Source organism: Lissotriton vulgaris, chromosome 11, assembly GCF_964263255.1.
Source record: "Lissotriton vulgaris chromosome 11, aLisVul1.2, whole genome shotgun sequence".
NCBI classification, from domain to species: Eukaryota; Metazoa; Chordata; class Amphibia; order Caudata; family Salamandridae; genus Lissotriton; species Lissotriton vulgaris.
Genome location: NC_141699.1, coordinates 1,027,899,359 through 1,027,914,355, shown reverse-complemented (window position 1 = coordinate 1,027,914,355; position 14,997 = coordinate 1,027,899,359). Strand labels below are relative to the sequence as shown.

At 44.9% G+C, this 14,997-nt stretch overlaps 1 protein-coding gene across 1 annotated transcript in view; it reads left to right on the top strand.

The window, feature by feature from the left end:
• Positions 1 to 14,997, top strand: part of LOC147683962 (guanine nucleotide exchange factor DBS-like) — a 1,615,891-nt gene that overhangs the window by 1,264,228 nt on the left and 336,666 nt on the right. The window lies entirely within an intron of this gene.

The window sequence follows — 14,997 nt, the reverse complement described above, 5'->3', positions numbered from 1 at the left end:
TCATCTGGGACCGTTCCTGCTCCCTGGAAGCAGACCTGGGTTTCTCCCATCTTGAAAAAACCTAATTTGGATCCCACAAAACCAGAGAGCTTTCGGCCTATATCCCTCCTTCCTGGGGTAGCAAAAATTACGGAAGCACATGTCAACAACGTGCTAACTCAGTTTGTGAACTCCCATAATATCCTGGATCCTTCTCAGAATGGGTTCCGAGCGGGCTACAGCATGGAAACTGCCCTTCTGGCCACTACTGAGCACCTGAGATTTCTCATAGACAAGGGTCAAAGTGCGGCGCTGTTTCTATTAGATCTCAGCGCCGCCTTTGATAAGGTGTCCCATGATATTCTACTCTGAAGGCTTGAGGAGGCAGGCATAGAAGGCTCAGCCCTAGACTGGCTCCGTTCTTTCCTGGCCAATAGATCTTTTTGAGTCTCGGTTCCCCCTTTTTCCTCCCAGATCCACACTATTGATCAGGGGATGCCCCAGGGCTCGGCCTTGAGTCCACTGCTCTTCAACCTTTACGTCCAGGACGATACGCAGCTGGTGATTACCTTGGCAGACGGTTTTCCCCCCCCTGCCTCCAGATTTCAAGATGGTATGACTGCTGTAGCTGATTGGATGGCAGCGAACTGTTTACAGCTAAATGCCGGGCAAACTGAAGTTTTGTTGGTGGGTAAAAATGTCAATCTGTGGAACAAGCAGTGGTGGCCGACAGTCTTAGGGTCAATACCATCTCCCAAGAGTGTGGTAAAGAATCTTGGTGTCCTGATGGACTCTTCTCTTTCTTTTCGGGCCCATACTAAGCAGCTGGCCGCCACATGTCTTGGCACCCTGCAAGGTCTTAGACCCATCCTGAAATACTTCGATCCCCCGATTCACCAACTCATCGTGCAGGCCACCATCCTCTCTCGCCTTGACTATGCGAGCTCCCTTCTCCTGGGGCGAACAAGGCGGAAATACAAAGAATGCAGCGTGTTCAAAATGCCTCGGCCAGAGCGCTGGTGGGCCTACCGCGCTTCTGCTTTGCTACCAGCACCATTTGGAGGCTGCACTGGCTTCCTATTGAAAGACGTATTTACTTTAAGACACTTTGTCTTTCTTTCAAAATCTTGAAACTCTCGAGTTCCGCTCTGCTGGGCAATTTGATTACCCAATACATCCCTTCATGTCCTCTCCGCTCTGCGGAGCTACACTTGGCAGTCGTGCCCAAAATTAGGCTCTCCAGGGCGGGCGGGCGTGCTTTCAGGTACCTCGCGCCCAAATTATGGAATTCCCTTCCCGTACATATCCGCACCATCGACTGTCTGTCTGCTTTTAGGAAAGCCATCAAGACCTTCCTGTTTCCGTCACCTTAGTCCCTTTTAAGCTTCTCTCTTTCTTTTCAGTCTGGTCCATATTTCTGTGCCTCTTTCGTGGCTAGCGCCGGGACGCCGCTTTGCTGGGGCAGCTGTGCGCTCTATAAAACGATTAACATAACATAACGTAACCTTGAACTGATAATCCCTGACAGCCACTCTGAATCGTTGGAATTTCCTGTGACGAGGTAAAATGGGGATGTGGAAATATGCATCCAGGAGATCTAAGGTGGCCATGTATTCTCCCGCCAAAGATGCAGTATTTCATGGAGTAACGTCAGCTTTTTCATTTTTAAATAAAAATATATTTTTATTGAAGTTTTTACAACAATTTTTTAAACCTCCCCACCCCCTCCCCCACAGGAAAAATCAATTAAACCTCCTGTCAGGAGTAAGCAAAAAAACCATTTCATAGCATATTATTACATTCCCACTGCATTTAGCAAAGAACATTTCTATAAAAATAGATGTAAGATATCCAGAAGTAATGGAGAGAAGAACAAAAGAAGATAGATGCTTTATGTCGTTGATGAACCGGAAAGAAAGGGTCAAGAAAAGATGAAAAATGTATAAGTATTGCAGACACTACCCCACCCCTTCCCGCCATTTATTTATTGGAGACCAGATTTGCTGCCCCTTTACTCTGCCCTTTTTTCCTCTCCTAGCATAAATTGAGTTTTCTAAATTACAGCTGTGTAGCAACCTGGCTAACCATTGTTGCAGTGTAGGGGGTGTTCTATCCTTCCAGGCCATAGCAATACACAGACGAAGTACTGCCATCGCTACAAATAAAAAATATTCCTGATTGCGGCAAGAAATCTCACTTAAGACCCCCAGCATAATCAGCTCTGGCGTTAGCTTAATTTTCACATTTAACGCTCTGTCCATAAATACCTCCATAGATTCTAGAAGGGGCTGTAAAGCTGGGCAGCTAGCAAACATATGGGTTGTATCGCCCTCCGTGCTGTCACATCTAGGGCATAATATCCCCTGTGTTCCCCCCATTGAGCTATTTTAGCAGGTGTATAATACAGTGTATACAAGGTTTTAAAATGTTGTGCTTGCAAAGCTGATGAGCAGAGGATATTATGCCCCAGCTGTAGTGACCTACCGAATATCCCCCGTGGTAATCTGTTCATCCATTTCAATTCAGCCTTTTCTAAATCATCTTCTCTGTTCTTAATTAGCTCTGCGTACAACATTCTGATTGTGCAGCCTTGCCCCTCTTCAATGACCTGCAGTATCGTGTTAATTTCAAATCCACGTGCACCCCCTATCTTGCCCGACAAAAAACTTCTTGCCTGTAGATATTTAAAAAAGCTTCTTGAATTCATTCCAAATTCCTCTTGAATTACAGAGAATTGGCGTATACCCTCTGGACCTATGAGATGCCCCACCTTCTTAACCCCCAATCTTTCCCAATCCCCAAAAATTACATCCCCGAAGATATCCTGCGGTATTGTAGGTTTGTTAGACAATCTAGTATGAGCATTAAATCTACCCAGGCCGAAGCTCTTCTTGAAGGCCCTCCAGATCTTATAGGCTGCCTCGACTGTTTTAGATTTGGTTTTATTAAAGAAGCTTGGTTCAGTATATCTCAGAAGCACATTCGCTGCTTCCACTTATAAAACCTGTCCATAGATTTCCGTGGAGCCCGTGTGGTGTTCTTCCTCCATTTCTGCTCCCCCCCCCCCCAAGAGGTCTGACATTTGTTGTATCATTGCTGCCCAATAATATAGTTTTAAATCGGGCATGGCCCAGCCCCCCCGTTCCCGTGGTAGGGACATGAATCTAAGAGCTCTTCTTGTTTTGTCTTGGGACCAAATAAAGCGATTAAATATTTGTTCTATTATGTTAAACCAGCCAGCATTAAAAAGTAAGGGGACCGATCTGAATAAGTATAAAAACTTTGGAAGAAGATTCATTTTCACAAAATTCACTCGTCCCACTATAGATATTATGTACCCTGTCAAAGTCTCGTTTAGACTTGGTTATTATCGGCTTTATGTTCAGTTCCACCAATTTATCCAGGTCTGCAGTGATAGAGACCCCTAGATATACCCCATCTGCCACCACCCGTGGATCTGTGCATTCTGTATGTGCATTGTGTATGATTTGTGTTTTGGGTTTAATCAGAGCGTACCCTGCCACCTGGCCAAAGTGGTCTGCTTCTATTTCTATCTCTCTGATAGCCTCAGTGGGTGTAGGTGTAATAACTGCCACGTCGTCAGCGTAAGCTAAGACTTTGCTTGGGCCCATCTTTGGTATTATTGGCCGTATGCGCTCATTTTGTTCTAATTTAGAAATTAGCGGATCTATATACATTGCAAACAATAAGGGTGAACACGGGCAGCCCTGCCTTGTGCCACGCGAGATTTCAATTGGGCTTGAGCGTCCCACGTTCACCCTTATGCGTGCCGTTGGAGCCCTGTATAGTGATTGTACTGCTTTCACAAAACTTTCCCCGCACCCTGATTTTCTCATTACTGCCCATAAGAACTCCCAAGCCACACGGTCGAAAGCCTTCTCGGCGTCTAAAAGAAGAACTGCCATGGGACCCCCCGCTCCCCCCCTGTGCATGAAATAGAGTGATTACTTTTCTGATATGTTGTGTAGTACCCCTATTTGGAATAAATCTGTGTTGATTCGTACTGACCAATCCTTCAATTACCCCAGAAAGTCTAGTTGCTAAGGATTTAGTGAATATTTTAACATCCAAATTTATTAGGGTGATTGGTCGATATGAACCCGGATCAGTCGGTGGCTTACCTTTCTTAAGGATTACTATTATATCAGCCCCCGCCCAACTAGCTGGGGTTGATGCTCCTTTCTGTGCCTCATGTATTGTATTCATTAAAGAACACTTTGTAGAATTCCCCTGGTATCATATCTGGTCCAGAAGCTTTGCCAGAAGGCAGACTCAGCATGGCCTCCTGAACTTCATCTTCGCTCAGCGGTGCCCCCATCTCATCCCTATCTTCCTCCTCTATTTCTTTGATTAATATATCCTGAAGATATCTGTTTATCCCCTCTGGTAGTATGTCCTAGTCCGCTGTATATAGTTTCTGATAAAACTGTCTAAAGACCTCCAGAATCTCCTGCTCATCTGAAACCATATTTCCTCCTGTATCCCGTATTTCCCTAATTACTCCCTTAGCTACTCTCTGTCTAGTTCTTACTGCAAGAGTATGGCCCACTTTTTCATTATATTCATAGCAGTTCTCCCGTCTCATATCAAAGATTTTAGCTGCCTTTTTTGCTATTCTTTCTTCTGCCGCCATCTTTACTACCATAACCCTTAGAGCCTGTTGCTCTATATCTAGTCTATCCACAATAGCCTGCTCGAGCTCCCGCTCTGCCTCCACCACTGCTCTCTTTAACTGCTCTGATATATCCCTTTCCTTTTTCTGCTTAGCCAGGCTATAGCTCAGCGTCTCGCCTCGGACCCCTGCCTCAAAAGCGTCCCAGGCATTTCCAGGCGTGGTACTACCCCTATTATTGTCCCAAAATTCTTTTATCCATTTGTTCATGTGATTTACATAACTTAGATCTACCAAGAGCTCCTTTTCAAATGTCCAGGCCCTTTCCTGTCTCCTAAATCCTTCTCCGCTAATTGTTAGGATAAGTGGATTGTGGTACGATACTATACGTGGAAGGCTCTCTATGTGCAGTTTAGAAAAAGGGAAACTAGATGTAAAATAGTAATCTAACCTAACACAGATCTTATGTGGCGCAGAATAATAGGTATATCCAGGTTCCGCAGGCTTTAACTTCCACCATGCATCGCTTAAGGAGTTATTACTGGCCATCCTCTGAATTGCCCGACAGACTCTTCTTTTCCTGCCCATGTACTGTCCGTTCGTATCCAGTCCTAGCCCCATAGCTCCATTTATGTTAAAGTCACCAGCTAAAATAATTTTTGGTGCCCAAGTTGCTAACTCTATGTCCAGAAAGTGTATTACTTCTGGATCATCCTGTGTAGATCCATATATTGAGCCTAGTGTAACCCAATCCTCTCCGATCCAGCATTCTATCAGGGCCCATCGCCCCCATTGGTCTTCTAGCTTTTTCCTTGTCAGTTTGTCAAACCTCTTAGTTAAAATGGCCACCCCGCTATTCTTTGCGCCCTGCTTGGAGTAGGCTAACAGTCGGAACCCTAGTTGTTCTAGCAGAAACAGCTTATTCCCCTCTATATGAGTCTCCTGCAAAACAATTTAATCTGCCTGCGTATCCTTAAGCATCAGTGCAACTTTCTGCCTTTTGTCCTTATCATTAAGGCCACAGACATTGAGTGTCAGTATCTTAATATTGACATTAGTTTTAGTGTTAGCGCACATTCCAGCTAGATACAATCACACAGGTCTTACCTTTCCTTCCTGCTACTGACTCACCTTAACAGCTCTATTAAAGTTCCCCATGGCAATCAAATGTGTCCACTTACCCCTGATTAAACCTACCCCTGTCCCTCGTCCTATGCTCCCCAGACCCCACCCTCCCTCCCTTACACGCAAATAGGTCAGTCCTGACCTATGCATGGCAGCTTCCTAGACCCTCAGGGTGTCACATCCCCCCCCCTCCCGTTTACAAAGCCTTACCACATTTTTAAAGTATGTTTTTATACCATCCAATAAATCCCCAAATCGGCAAAAATAACCACCCTCACCCCAACTGATCAAACACATTTTGTGTCCCTTTATGTCCAACTTATTATCCAAGTTCAAATATCTCTGCGTCTCTTTTTCTCCTTCAATTCCTCCAGAAAGGCCTGTGCCTTAATCTCGGAGAAGAGCATCCTTGTCTGTCCTCTTACCTTCTGCCCTCACTTCTCCCTGCATCTGCTTTAGGGTAGAGTATAGCAAATTCAAAGTGGGGGTGTCGCTGTGCTGATTACTATGCTGGTCTCTAGAGCTCCCCTGAGCTAAGTCATCTTCCTGGTATAGACTCGAGGTAGCCGAATAGTCCCATACTAGCTTCTTTGTCACCTCAGTTTGTGTTGGGCTAATGGGCACCTGCCTCTAAGGGCGTCGTCGACTCTTCTGCTGCTGCTGCTGTTTCTTTTTTTGTGTTATGGAAATCTGCTGGATTGATTCCTCCGACCCTGAATCTGATGTCTCCAGTTCTGTATCCTTTCTTATAGCTCGGCCTGCTTCTGAGCTTTCAGCAGACTCACTACCTGTCTCACTTCCTGTTAAAGCCCCTTCTGACGTTTCTGAGGCGCCTGTCTAGTCGTTTACTGAGAAAAAGCAGTCCTCATTTGGGGATCCAGGGGCCTGCTGCCCCCCTCTGCATTTGCTGGCACCGTGTGGACTACCGGGTCAGCTTGATCTCCTTCCTCAGTATCCCCAATCAGGGAGAGCCCTGGGGAGTCTATACTGATAGCGCCGCTACCTGCGTTTATGTCAACGCTATCCCCCTCCAATAATGTTTCAGCCAACTGTTTATCTTGTGCATCTAGCAATGTTTTTGCTGTCCCCATTGTTTGCGCCATGCCCCTTGTGCAGCTTACCTCCGGTGACTCTAGTGGCTCTGCAACTTTTGGCTCTGCATCTCTAAGCTCTGTATCTTTTGGCTTCCCGGCGCTTTACCAGTCTCTCCGGCCGTACTCACTGCTTCTCTCCCGTCTCCAGGAGTCTGTAGTTTCTCTGTGCTCTGCTCGTCTTGCTCTGAGGTCGGCACGTCCGTGAGAGGCCTGCGTGGCACTCCCTGCGCGCGCACCTCCGCTGCGGGGGTAGATGCAGGTAGAGACGACTCCGTGGTTACACTGTGCAACATTTCCGCGTCACCACCATGGACCACGAGATCTCCAGCCGCGGCTCCGATTCCCATTCCATTACCCGCTGCAGATGCTGTGGATCCCGTGAAGACTTCCTGTAGGGTAGGTTGCCGCATGTTACCCACTTTAGGAGTTTTGGGCCCGATTCACAGAACTAACTTAAGCCAAAATCCTAAACTTACTACTTTTGGTATTCACAGAAGTTAGGATTTTGCCTTAAGTTTGTCTTAAGACAGACTTAAGACAGACTTAAGACAGTCTTAAGTTAGGATTTTGTCTTAAGTCTGTCTTAAGGCCTACTTAAGACAAAATCCTAACTTCTGTGAATACCAAAAGTAGTAAGTTTAGGATTTTGTCTTAAGTTAGTTCTGTGAATCGGGCCCTTTGTTCTCTCCAGCTTTTGGGGTTGCTTTCGTCTGTTTTCCTTTCAAGGCGGCTGCCGCCGCTTTTCTCTCAGCCCTTTCAGCTCTAAGTTCCGCTTTCAGCTCAGCGTCTCGAGCTTTGTCTTTTGTCTTTTCCTTTTCTTTTGCTTTGTTAGTCTGATGGGCTGTATCAGAATTGGCACTGCTCATTTTTGCTGCCTGCATTCTCGTAATGGTATGAGTGTCCGTCGGAATACTGGTGTCCACCTCACTTGCGCAATCCATAGAGTCTTAAGTTTTTACTCGTGGTGGGATCCTGAAGCTCCAATTCAGCCTCAGGGTCTCAGCTATTGGATGTATCACACTGTCCTTAAGCTCGACAAGCGTAATATATAAAATGTTGCTGAGTGTCTTTGTACGCATAAATGGCAGCACACTTTGTAAGGTGTTCTTAAGCCATCCTTTGCTCGTCATTCTTTGTTTCTCATTCTTCTACCGATGCGTTTGTTCCTTTCTTCATACAGCGGGAGAGGGAGGTAGGAGCGACCTACTCCTGTGTCTGACCCGCGGCCATCTTGCCCCCCGCCACTGGAACGTCAGCTTTTTCAAATACTTGTTTAGGGCATGGAGATCCAGAAAGAATCTGGAGTAGAATCCTGCTCCTCTTTGAGCCTGAGGAATCTTTTCGATTGCTCCTTTTTTAACATCAAATTGATCTGGGATAACAACTCTTTGAGATGAGCTGGAGGTGGGCCTCTTGGGGGAACATTTGGAGGAAACTTTTTGATTTTGAGGGCATGGCCCTTGGCCACAATGTCCAGGACCCACCTGTCCGATGTTATTGAGGACCATATTGAGTAGAAATCTGAGATTTTCCCTCCAATTTTTATGTGAGACTGCGGCAGTAGCGGTGGCAGGTGATGACACTCATTGTCTTTTATCCTTTCCACAGTAGGCAGGCTTTCTTTTGTTTTGGGAATAATTAGTGGTGCGTTGGCCGTAGGACTGGTAACGCTGGCTTTGGTAACGTTGATTCCCTTGCCTGTAATGGACTGCTGACTATAACCTCCTCTAGTAGAGGACGATCCACGTCCTCGCGCACCTCGAAAAGGGCGGCTTTCGAAATTGTAGGGTGCCCAGGGATCTAGCTGTCTCAGTGTCCTTTTTGATTGTCTGCAGGGCTCCCTCTATATGCGGACCAAACAAACACTCCCCGTCGTAAGGCATGTCTAACACCTTAGCTTGAACCTCCTGGCGGAACGAAGTCGCTATTAGCCAGCCTTGCCTGCGCAAGACAGCAGCTCCTGCCAACTCCCTGAATCCAGTTGAAGCTACATCAACAGCAGAGTCAATCATTTTCGCCGAGATTCTTTCACCTTCCTGCAGGATTTTCAGCACCTCTGACTTGGAGGGCTCTGGAAGCATGTTGACATATGGCGAGATGTCAGATCACATTTGCCGGTCATATCTGCCCAGAATGGCTAATGAGTTGGCAGCCCGGACTGTGGTTGCTGCCATTGTTGACACACGTTCACTAATGGCATCCAGACGCCTGCCGTCTCGATCCAGTGGGGCTGCGATTGGAGAGGAAGGATTCTAGACCGCTTCTGTGCAGCCTGTATGATCACCGAATCCAATTTCGGGTGTCCTATACGGCAAGCTGGGGACTTTTCAGGAGCCTTTTATTTTGTATCTATCCTCTGCAGAACTGGAGGAATAGATGCACGAGTAGATATGACTTTAATCCCTTCTTTCCAAATGAAATTGATCGTAGGTATACACTTAACTTGCCTCCTTGGCTGATCCTTGAAATCATAAAGAAAGCATTCTTGTTGTGTAGCCTCCATGTCAATATGAAAGCGTTTTGTAGCTCTTTCCATTAGAAGATGGAATCCTCCTACTGGAGGTGAATCAGCAGTAGCCGGAGGCGAAGGAAAATGTGTTTGGACTTGATAATCGTCCCACTCCGACATCATGGATCCGTCATCGACTTCCCCTTCTTCTCTCTCTTCTTCCTCAGCAGCATGTTATTCTTCAGGATGATGGACGCTACAGTTGGGGGGAGACCTTGGAGGTCTTAAATCAGATATGGGCGTTTGCACCACAGGTGTAGGAGGCCCAGAGTCCGCTGACTCAGACGGTGGAAAACGCCTGTAATAATCATTTAGCATGTGCTTAAGATTTGTTAGCAATGCTACTGGCATCTGAGCTGAGGGGACATTTGTAACAGGTAATGTCACAAGCTCAGGCGAATGGTGGTCATCTTGATCGTCCTCTTGGTATTTGATGTTCAATTCAGAAGGACTTGTAACCGTCGCAAACCTTTCATCCATATCAGAATCCTCCTAACTATCTTCAGAGTCCAGTAACTTGTCAGGGACCTGAAGGGGTACTGTTTGAGGTGACAGGCGTAGAGGAGACAATGGTTCTAGGACAGAAACAAGTCTCTGAAGCAAGGATGGCTTTGGCATGGATGTAAAAGCAGTAGACGGTGACCAAACCTGCATGGTGGTACATGTAGACAGTTGTGGCGTCGACGGAGGCCCCATCGACGGGCTCGTTGACGGAGGTTTGGTTCCCAGCGAGGAAGAGGTCGTCGTCGATGATTGAGTTGTCTTCGCCGACGAGTAAGGTTTCGTCGACGACGGTGTCTTCGTTGAGAACGATGTCTTTATTGACGAAGGTGTCTTCGTCGACGACGGTGTCTTAATTGACGGTGTAGGAGTCGCCAACGAGCTCGTCGACGACGGGATGTTCGTCGACGGTGATGGAGCAGCCGTCGACCGTGGCGTCGACGAAGCTATCGTTGACGGAATCTTCTTCAGCTTGGCCACCGACGAGGCGCTGACTATGGCAGATGAAGATTCCTTCGTCGACAAGATAGGTCTGACAGCGACATAGACCATCGTCGACGGTGAAGACGCTGTCGACATTAACATCTCAGGCTTAGGTGAAGTGAAAGTTACCGTAGACGTAGATTTTGCGTCGCCTGGGATCTTCGTCGACGAAGGCATTGTCGACAACAGGGTCTGTTTCTGAGGTAAAGTCTTCTCAGAAGTCATCTTTTGAGGTAATTTTTTCGTTGTCCTTCTCGGGGGTGTGGATGGCCCAAGTTTGGCCTTAGTTGGGGGAGTAGCCTTAGAAGTGGAAGGCCTCTCAGACCCCTTAGAAGATTGTTGCCTCTTTAGAATCTTGGCCCCAGGAGAAGACAACACCTCTTCAGCAGCTCTCTTCCTAGAAGCTGTTGTAGATCCAGAGGCAATATTGCCTACCTCAGAAGCAGGATAATCTTAATCCTTGAGCTTTTGTAGCCACAAAAGCATGCGGTCCTCTCTGTCCCTGAGGGTCTTCTGAGGAAAGGTCCTACATATCTGGCAGTCCTTCACTTGATGATCAGGGTACAGGCAATAAATGCACTGCTTGTGGGGATCTTCTTTAAAAAGCCAAAGCTTACCACAAAAGTCACAAGGCCTGAACAAATATTTCTTAGATGAAGACATCTTCAAAACTAGATTCCAGAAGGAAAATAGAGAAGTACTGAGCAGAGCTCAGGAAGACTCCCTTCACACGACGTGCGGTAGAAAATCTGAGAGCCTGAGCCTCTGAGAAGAACCTTGTGGTGGGTGCTGACGCCTGATTGGCTGCAGTTTGGGCTGTACAAAATGACTAGGATAGTCATGAGTGTGGAAGTTTTTCTCCTGTAGCTTCTGCTACCTTACTTCCTGGTTGGTTACTACCAAGTTTTTTCTATGTTATTATGGCATATTATTGCTTTTTTATGGACCGTGGGACTCCCACTCCGACGACGGGGAATGATTCAGGCATGTGAATCTATGAAAGACACCCCAATACTGGAGAACATAGTATGCTGCTCTGCTGCCCTGTCTTTTTTTGTTCTTTTTTTGTAATGCAACTGCATATAAAACTCAATAAAAATTACAAAAAATATGTAACCTTGGCTTCAAACAGGGTTCAGAGAAGACGGTTGAACAACAGAAAACTGTTTCCCTGACCCTACTTCTATATAAAACAGTAAGCAACTGAAGTTGGAGGCTTAGGCATTGGCTAGGGCCTTGGATAGTTGTTTAAATGGGAACATCATGGTTACAAATTGTGATTCAGGAGGACTGTGACCTTTGAGCAATTTTCTTCCCACCTTCCCCAGAATTTTTTGAACCTGCTTTTAGAAGATGAAGGCACTTTGCCTGATGAAGAAGACTTGGTAGAGGATCTGTGCACTGAGTGCGCTCTTTTTTGAGGTTTTCAGCTACCCGAGAGCCACTGTGTCTGGCATAATAACAGACAACCTTCTCTATTTACAGTTGTAGTAGAAAACTGCCAATCATGCAGTCTTTGGTCTCGATGGTAGGAAAAATGCGGTAATTACAATCCTTATGAGGGTCTTCCACATGCCATCTCAAGCATTTTTGGTTGACTCTAACATGTTTTGTCCACATTCTTTAGCCAACCCAATCAAATTAGAATTCGCATAGGGTAAGATATGCAAAGATCTCAAAGATAAAGCTGAAAAAAATGATTTGTCTGTAAACAGTTAAGCAGAGCTCAGGTTGATTCCCTTCTATGTGACATTTGGTAGAAATCTGAGGTGGTCTTTGGGGAGGGAATGGTGTTCACTCTTCTTTCGGCCCTGATAGCTGAAGCTTAGGCTTTTCACTCTCTGTTTCACATTATACTGCTGTTTTAAATCCGCCATTAGACTCCCTACTCGATGATAGGTAATGATTAATAAGAACAAAAGTTCCTTAACCTGTAAACTGTGGTTCTCCAGTATTGGTGTCTTTCATAGATTCACATGCTTGAAAAATTCCCCGTCGTCAAAGTGGGAGTCCCATGGTACATAAAATCGTAGTAAGAAAACATATATATACATAAAGTACATACATATATATACATAAAGTACATAAAGTACGTACATACATATATATATATATATACATACATACATATATATATATATATATACATACATACATATATATATATATATATATATATATATATATATATATATATATATATATATAATACATTTCAAGATATATCTAACAGAAATAAAACCTTAAAGTACCATAGAACAACATTGGCCCATACAAAGTATAGAGGCAGAATTCACTTTAGTAGCATATGCATGTCATTATAATGGTCCACATTCTAGCCAATCAGGCTGTAGCACCCTCTAGAACCTTCTCAACCCTCAGATTTTCTACCGCACGTCATGTGTAAGGGAGTCTCCCTTGATATGCTACTAAAGTGAATTCTGCCTCTATACTTTATATGGGCCAATGTTGTTCTATGGTACTTTAAGGTTTTATTTCTTTTAGATATTTCTTGAAATTTATTTATATATAAATTCTATCACATGTTTAACATCAATATATTTACAACTGCGCAAAGGATGGGAAAAAAACCCAGATTTTTATACTTTGACTTTACCTACTAGTATTTTGTTTATTTTTATTTGTCACATGGTGTATACACATTCAGTTAAAAAGAGGGCATTGTGGGAAATATTTCTGATGTGAACAACTGCCCGAAACGCGTCGTCTGCCACGCTGCTGTACTTCTCTCAGGAATAAAATATCCTTTGCCATCATCTGGGATTCGTTGGTCTTTTGTGTTTTGATCGCTGAGGTACTGGTGATCCCAAGCCGACCTTCTGTAGCTGATTTAATCTGCGGAGGGTGGTTGCCTCTGCCACAAATCCACTCCCTGGAAGTTGTCCTTTGAACTCAACCAGTTCTGCGCTTTTCTATGGGAATAGAATTTCACGACAGACCCTACCTGCAGCCAACACGCCTACATTCTTGCACCGCGTCGGAAACACCGTGACGAGCTTAACCGCAAAGGAAGATAACATCGGAAAAGCAAAGGTGTTTGTTTTTGAAAGAACTACAACGCGGTGAGTGTTGTTTGCAAAACAGGCGGTTGGGAGGACATTGGCAATTGTGCGAACCAGTTCAAGTATTGGCCGCACTTGAAAATAAAAGTTCAGTGATAGAGAGTCAGTCAGCAGAGCGTGGGCAGTAGAAATGTCGGACGAGACTGTTAAAGAACGGGAAATGGCCTCATTGGAGCTTTTCCAAAATCTGCCTAATGTTTCCAAGAGGGGAGCGACGGCGGGAACCTCGGATAGTGCACAACCAACTCCGACATCAAATGAAGCTCAAATCAAAAACATCATGAAACGCATGGAAAAATGCATGAAAAATGAATGCACAAAGTGGTGGGAACACAAATCACTTTCAATGTACGTAGCTGAAGGGTGGGTCCCACGAGGATTGAGAATTCTCTTAGCACCGAGCTATGATAAACCACACCCAGACATGCTCAAAGAATGGGGTTTAACTAATTTGGATTCTTCAACTAAGCTGATGAAAATATTAATCAAGTATGCAGAAATTGACGCAACTTTTGAAAGACATGGAAGGAATAAATGAAGAGCTGATAAAACTCGAGCCCAATGAGTTAATACCAAATATGAAAAAGGAAATACAAGAACGCCTGAAGGTACATGAAGAAAAAATAAAAGCGTGGAAAGCGTGGAAATTTGCGCGCGATAAAGATGACTTTGAAAATGGTAAAATCTATGCATTTGCGCGCAAGTTTGAAAATGCCAAACGCCTGAAAATTAATCAAAAATCAGCCCCAGCTGGTACTACAATGACAACAGGGGCAGGAGCAAGTAGTACAATACAGGAAACAGAAGCAGGGGCTAGTGAGACAGAGTCAAACAGCAGTAACACCACCAGTTTTTACTCGGATAAGGAACCCAGGGGGGAACAGGCATGGCAGAACCTCAACGTGTACTCAATTTAGGTGAAGAAGTTGATTTTTTAGTCAGCGCCCGCCTACAAACTTTACGCCCCCGCAATCGGCAGACGCAATTTCAAAAAGGGCAAGAATCAACAGAAGCCGTAAACAACGCCGGAAAAAGCATAAAACAAAACAGCAACAAAAAGAAAAAACAGTTCTGGTGCAACAAGAAATAAAAAGGGCAAAAAACAACACAATTGTTAACTTATCAGCGGCAGTATTAACATCAGCAGAGGAGTAGTTGTTGAGCTTAGGTCTCACCTATTGCCCCATTTCAGACTTCAGTTATACTTCAACTAGAATTGATGTCTTTCGATATGTCCGCAAATTAAAACTGCGAAAAAATGTTAACATCAAAGAAGGTCTAAATGAAATTGAAAGTAATGCAACTAGAGCACCCAAGACAGAGTTAGAGGCACGAGATGTAAGAGGCCTTCTTACACTACAACAACTGGGGGACTCTATCAGCAACAACGACACCAACACCACTCTGTCCACTCAAGAAGAACTGAGGGAAGCAGAAATACATCAAATTGGAGCAGGAGCAAGCCCATTCAAGCCCCCTTCCAGTTTTATTCCTACCATGCCAAGAGATGCCATCGATTCTTTTCACGAGGTGGTCACGGCAGACCTCAAGAGACTGTATCACCAGGTTAAACATCGTAAGAGAATGAAA